Raw genomic sequence first — 6,975 nt, 5'->3', positions numbered from 1 at the left:
AGCCCTACACCTTACCCTACGCCGTTGCCTACTCCTGGCCCGTACGCTGGCACTGACCCGTGCGTCAGCACGTAGCCCAACCCTCCCACGTTTCCGTACACTCACCTGTGCCCTAAGCCTTGCCGTTCCCTAACCCTAACCCTAGCCTGGAACAGAAATCCACCACCAGCCCTACACTTTATCCTACGCCGTTGCCTACTCCTGGCCCGTACGCTGGCACTGAACCGTGCTTCAGCACGTAGCCTGACCCTCCCACGTTTCCGTACCCTCACCTGTGCCCTAAGCCTTGCCGTTCCCTAACCCTAACCCTAGCCTGGAACGGAAACCAACCACCAGCCCTACAACTTACCTTACGCCGTTTCCTACTCCTGGCCCGTACGCTGGCACTGACCCGTGCGTCAGCACATAGCCTGACCTTCCCACGTTTCCGTACCCTCACCTGTGCCCTAAGCCTTGCCGTTCCCTAACCCTAACCCTAGCCTGGAACCGAAACCAACCACCAGCCCTACACCTTACCTTACGCCGTACCCTAGTCCTGACCCGTATGCTGGCAATGACCAATGCGTCAGCACATAGCCTGACCCTCCCACGTTTCCGTACCCTCACCTGTGCCCTAAGCCTTGCCGTTCCCTAACCCTAACCCTAGCCCGAAACGCAAATCCACCACAAGCCCTTCACTTTATCCTACGCCGTTGCCGACTCCTGTCCCGTACGCTGGCACTGACACGTGCGTCAGCAGGTAGCCCGACCCTCCCACGTTTCCGTACCCTCCCCTGTGCCCTAAGCCTTGCCGTTCCCTAACCCTAACCCTAGCCTGGAACGGAAACCAACCACCAGCCCTACACCTTACCTTACTTCGTTGCCTACTCCTGGCCCGTATGCTGGCACTGACCCGTGCGTCAGCATGTAGCCTAACCCTCCCACGTTTCCGTACCCTCACCTGTGCCCTAAGCCTTGCCGTTCCCTAACCCTAACCCTAGCCCGGAAAGGAAACCCACCACCAGCCCTACACTTTATCCTACGCCGTTGCCGACTCCTGTCCCGTACGCTGGCACTGACCCGTGCGTCAGCACGTAGCCCGACCCTCCCACGTTTCCGTACCCTGACCTGTGCCCTAAGCCTTGCCGTTCCCTAACCCTAACCCTAGCCTGGAATGGAAACAAACCACCAGCCCTACACCTTACCTTACGCCGTACCCTACTCCTGGCCCGTACGCTGGCACTGACCCGTGCGTCAGCATGTAGCCTGACCCTCCCACGTTTCCGTACCCTCACCTGTGCCCTAAGCCTTGCCGTTCCCTAACCCTAACCCTAGCGCGGAACGGAAACCTACCACCAGCCCTACACCTTACCTTACTTCGTACCCTATTCCTGGCCCGTACGCTGGCACTGAACCATGCGTCAGCACGTAGCCTGACCCTCCCACGTTTCCGTACCCTCACCTGTGCCCTAAGCCTTGCCGTTCCCTAACCCTAACCCTAGCCCGGAACGGAAACCCACCACCAGCCCTACACCTTACCTTATGCCGTACCCTACTCCTGGCCCGTACGCAGGCACTGACCCGTGCGTCAGCACGGAGCCTGACCCTCCCACGTTTCCGTACCCTCACCTGTGCCCTAAGCCTTGCCGTTCCCTAACCCTAACCCTAGCCTGGAACGGAAACCAACCACCAGCCCTACAACTTACCTTACGCCGTTTCCTACTCCTGGCCCGTACGCTGGCACTGACCCGTGCGTCAGCACATAGCCTGACCTTCCCACGTTTCCGTACCCTCACCTGTGCCCTAAGCCTTGCCGTTCCCTAACCCTAACCCTAGCCTGGAACGGAAACCAACCACCAGCCCTACACCTTACCTTACGCCGTACCCTAGTCCTGACCCGTATGCTGGCAATGACCAATGCGTCAGCACATAGCCTGACCCACCCACGTTTCCGTACCCTCACCTGTGCCCTAAGCCTTGCCGTTCCCTAACCCTAACCCTAGCCCGAAACGCAAATCCACCACAAGCCCTTCACTTTATCCTACGCCGTTGCCGACTCCTGTCCCGTACGCTGGCACTGACACGTCCGTCAGCAGGTAGCCCGACCCTCCCACGTTTCCGTACCCTCCCCTGTGCCCTAAGCCTTGCCGTTCCCTAACCCTAACCCTAGCCTGGAACGGAAACCAACCACCAGCCCTACACCTTACCTTACTTCGTTGCCTACTCCTGGCCCGTATGCTGGCACTGACCCGTGCGTCAGCATGTAGCCTAACCCTCCCACGTTTCCGTACCCTCACCTGTGCCCTAAGCCTTGCCGTTCCCTAACCCTAACCCTAGCCCGGAAAGGAAACCCACCACCAGCCCTACACTTTATCCTACGCCGTTGCCGACTCCTGTCCCGTACGCTGGCACTGACCCGTGCGTCAGCACGTAGCCCGACCCTCCCACGTTTCCGTACCCTCCCCTGTGCCCTAAGCCTTGCCATTCCCTAACCCTAACCCTAGCCTGGAATGGAAACAAACCACCAGCCCTACACCTTACCTTACGCCGTACCCTACTCCTGGCCCGTACGCTGGCACTGACCCGTGCGTCAGCATGTAGCCTGACCCTCCCACGTTTCCGTACCCTCACCTGTGCCCTAAGCCTTGCCGTTCCCTAACCCTAACCCTAGCGCGGAACGGAAACCTACCACCAGCCCTACACCTTACCTTACTTCGTACCCTATTCCTGGCCCGTACGCTGGCACTGAACCATGCGTCAGCACGTAGCCTGACCCTCCCACGTTTCCGTACCCTCACCTGTGCCCTAAGCCTTGCCGTTCCCTAACCCTAACCCTAGCCCGGAACGGAAACCCACCACCAGCCCTACACCTTACCTTATGCCGTACCCTACTCCTGGCCCGTACGCAGGCACTGACCCGTGCGTCAGCACGTAGCCTGACCCTCCCACGTTTCCGTACCCTCACCTGTGCCCTAAGCCTTGCCGTTCCCAAACCCTAATCCTAGTCCAGAACGCAAATCCACCACCAGCCCTACACTTCATCCTACGCCTTTGCCTACTCCTGGCCCGTACGCTGGCACTGACCCATGCGTCAGCACGTAGCCCGACCCTCCCACGTTTCCGTACCCTCACCTGTGCCCTAAGCCTTGCCGTTCCCTAACCCTAACCCTAGCCTGGAACGGAAACCAACCACCAGCCCTACACCTTACCTTACGCCGTTACCTACTCCTGGCCCGTACGCTGGCACTGACCCGTGCGTCAGCACGTAGCCTGACCCTCCCACGTTTCCGTACCCTCACCTGTGCCCTAAGCCTTGCCGTTCCCTAACCCTAACCCTAGCCCGGAACGGAAACCCACCACCAGCCCTACACCTTACGCTACGCCGTTGCCTACTCCTGGCCTGTACTCTGGCACTGACCCGTGCATCAGCACGTAGCCTTACCCTCCCGCGTTTCCGTACCCTGACCTGTGCCCTAAGCCTTGCCGTTCCCTAACCCTAACTCTAGCCCAGAACGCAAATCCACCACCAGCCCTACACTTTATCCTACGCCGTTGCCTACTCCTGGCCCGTACGCTGGCACTGACCCGTGCGTCAGCACGTAGCCCGACCCTCCCACGTTTCCGTCCCCTCACCTGTGCCCTAAGCCTTGCCGTTCCCTATCCCTAACCCTAGCCCGGAATAGAAACCCACCACCAGCCCTACACCTTACCTTTCGCCGTACCCTACTCCTGACCCGTACGCTGGCAATGACCAATGCGTCAGCACATAGCCTGACCCTCCCACGTTACCGTACCCTCACGGGTGCCCTAAGCCTTGCCGTTCCCTAACCCTAACCCTAGCCCCGAACGCAAATCGACCACCAGCCCTACACTTTATCCTACGCCGTTGCCGACTCCTGTCCCGTACGCTGGCACTGACCCGTGGGTCAGCACGTAGCCCGACCCTCCCACGTTTCCTTACCCTCCCCTGTGCCCTAAGACTTGCCGTTCCCTAACCCTAACCCTAGCCTGGAACGGAAACCAACCACAAGCCCTACACCTTACCTTACGCCGTTGCCTACTCCTGGCCCGTATGCTGGCACTGACCCGTGCGTCAGCATGTAGCCTGACCCTCCCACGTTTCCGTACCCTCACCTGTGCCCTAAGCCTTGCCGTTCCCTAACCCTAACCCTAGCCCGGAACGGAAACCCACCACCAGCCCTACACCTTACCCTACGCCGTTGCCTACTCCTGGCCCGTACGCTGGCACTGACCCGTGCGTCAGCACGTAGCCCAACCCTCCCACGTTTCCGTACACTCACCTGTGCCCTAAGCCTTGCCGTTCCCTAACCCTAACCCTAGCCTGGAACAGAAATCCACCACCAGCCCTACACTTTATCCTACGCCGTTGCCTACTCCTGGCCCGTACGCTGGCACTGAACCGTGCTTCAGCACGTAGCCTGACCCTCCCACGTTTCCGTACCCTCACCTGTGCCCTAAGCCTTGCCGTTCCCTAACCCTAACCCTAGCCTGGAACGGAAACCAACCACCAGCCCTACAACTTACCTTACGCCGTTTCCTACTCCTGGCCCGTACGCTGGCACTGACCCGTGCGTCAGCACATAGCCTGACCTTCCCACGTTTCCGTACCCTCACCTGTGCCCTAAGCCTTGCCGTTCCCTAACCCTAACCCTATCCTGGAACGGAAACCAACCACCAGCCCTACACCTTACCTTACGCCGTACCCTAGTCCTGACCCGTATGCTGGCAATGACCAATGCGTCAGCACATAGCCTGACCCTCCCACGTTTCCGTACCCTCACCTGTGCCCTAAGCCTTGCCGTTCCCTAACCCTAACCCTAGCCCGAAACGCAAATCCACCACAAGCCCTTCACTTTATCCTACGCCGTTGCCGACTCCTGTCCCGTACGCTGGCACTGACACGTGCGTCAGCAGGTAGCCCGACCCTCCCACGTTTCCGTACCCTCCCCTGTGCCCTAAGCCTTGCCGTTCCCTAACCCTAACCCTAGCCTGGAACGGAAACCAACCACCAGCCCTACACCTTACCTTACTTCGTTGCCTACTCCTGGCCCGTATGCTGGCACTGACCCGTGCGTCAGCATGTAGCCTAACCCTCCCACGTTTCCGTACCCTCACCTGTGCCCTAAGCCTTGCCGTTCCCTAACCCTAACCCTAGCCCGGAAAGGAAACCCACCACCAGCCCTACACTTTATCCTACGCCGTTGCCGACTCCTGTCCCGTACGCTGGCACTGACCCGTGCGTCAGCACGTAGCCCGACCCTCCCACGTTTCCGTACCCTGACCTGTGCCCTAAGCCTTGCCGTTCCCTAACCCTAACCCTAGCCTGGAATGGAAACAAACCACCAGCCCTACACCTTACCTTACGCCGTACCCTACTCCTGGCCCGTACGCTGGCACTGACCCGTGCGTCAGCATGTAGCCTGACCCTCCCACGTTTCCGTACCCTCACCTGTGCCCTAAGCCTTGCCGTTCCCTAACCCTAACCCTAGCGCGGAACGGAAACCTACCACCAGCCCTACACCTTACCTTACTTCGTACCCTATTCCTGGCCCGTACGCTGGCACTGAACCATGCGTCAGCACGTAGCCTGACCCTCCCACGTTTCCGTACCCTCACCTGTGCCCTAAGCCTTGCCGTTCCCTAACCCTAACCCTAGCCCGGAACGGAAACCCACCACCAGCCCTACACCTTACCTTATGCCGTACCCTACTCCTGGCCCGTACGCAGGCACTGACCCGTGCGTCAGCACGGAGCCTGACCCTCCCACGTTTCCGTACCCTCACCTGTGCCCTAAGCCTTGCCGTTCCCAAACCCTAATCCTAGTCCAGAACGCAAATCCACCACCAGCCCTACACTTCATCCTACGCCTTTGCCTACTCCTGGCCCGTACGCTGGCACTGACCCATGCGTCAGCACGTAGCCCGACCCTCCCACGTTTCCGTACCCTCACCTGTGCCCTAAGCCTTGCCGTTCCCTAACCCTAACCCTAGCCTGGAACGGAAACCAACCACCAGCCCTACACCTTACCTTACGCCGTTACCTACTCCTGGCCCGTACGCTGGCACTGACCCGTGCGTCAGCACGTAGCCTGACCCTCCCACGTTTCCGTACCCTCACCTGTGCCCTAAGCCTTGCCGTTCCCTAACCCTAACCCTAGCCCGGAACGGAAACCCACCACCAGCCCTACACCTTACGCTACGCCGTTGCCTACTCCTGGCCTGTACTCTGGCACTGACCCGTGCATCAGCACGTAGCCTTACCCTCCCGCGTTTCCGTACCCTGACCTGTGCCCTAAGCCTTGCCGTTCCCTAACCCTAACTCTAGCCCAGAACGCAAATCCACCACCAGCCCTACACTTTATCCTACGCCGTTGCCTACTCCTGGCCCGTACGCTGGCACTGACCCGTGCGTCAGCACGTAGCCCGACCCTCCCACGTTTCCGTCCCCTCACCTGTGCCCTAAGCCTTGCCGTTCCCTATCCCTAACCCTAGCCCGGAATAGAAACCCACCACCAGCCCTACACCTTACCTTTCGCCGTACCCTACTCCTGACCCGTACGCTGGCAATGACCAATGCGTCAGCACATAGCCTGACCCTCCCACGTTACCGTACCCTCACGGGTGCCCTAAGCCTTGCCGTTCCCTAACCCTAACCCTAGCCCCGAACGCAAATCCACCACCAGCCCTACACTTTATCCTACGCCGTTGCCGACTCCTGTCCCGTACGCTGGCACTGACCCGTGGGTCAGCACGTAGCCCGACCCTCCCACGTTTCCTTACCCTCCCCTGTGCCCTAAGACTTGCCGTTCCCTAACCCTAACCCTAGCCTGGAACGGAAACCAACCACAAGCCCTACACCTTACCTTACGCCGTTGCCTACTCCTGGCCCGTATGCTGGCACTGACCCGTGCTTCAGCATGTAGCCTAACCCTCCCACGTTTCCGTACCCTCACCTGTGCCCTAAGCCTTGCCGTTC

The sequence above is a fragment of the Mesoplodon bidens genome (genome assembly GCF_964165515.1).
Source record: "Mesoplodon bidens genome assembly, chromosome: 15".
Lineage (NCBI taxonomy): Eukaryota > Metazoa > Chordata > Mammalia > Artiodactyla > Ziphiidae > Mesoplodon > Mesoplodon bidens.
This window is presented reverse-complemented; position numbering follows the sequence as displayed.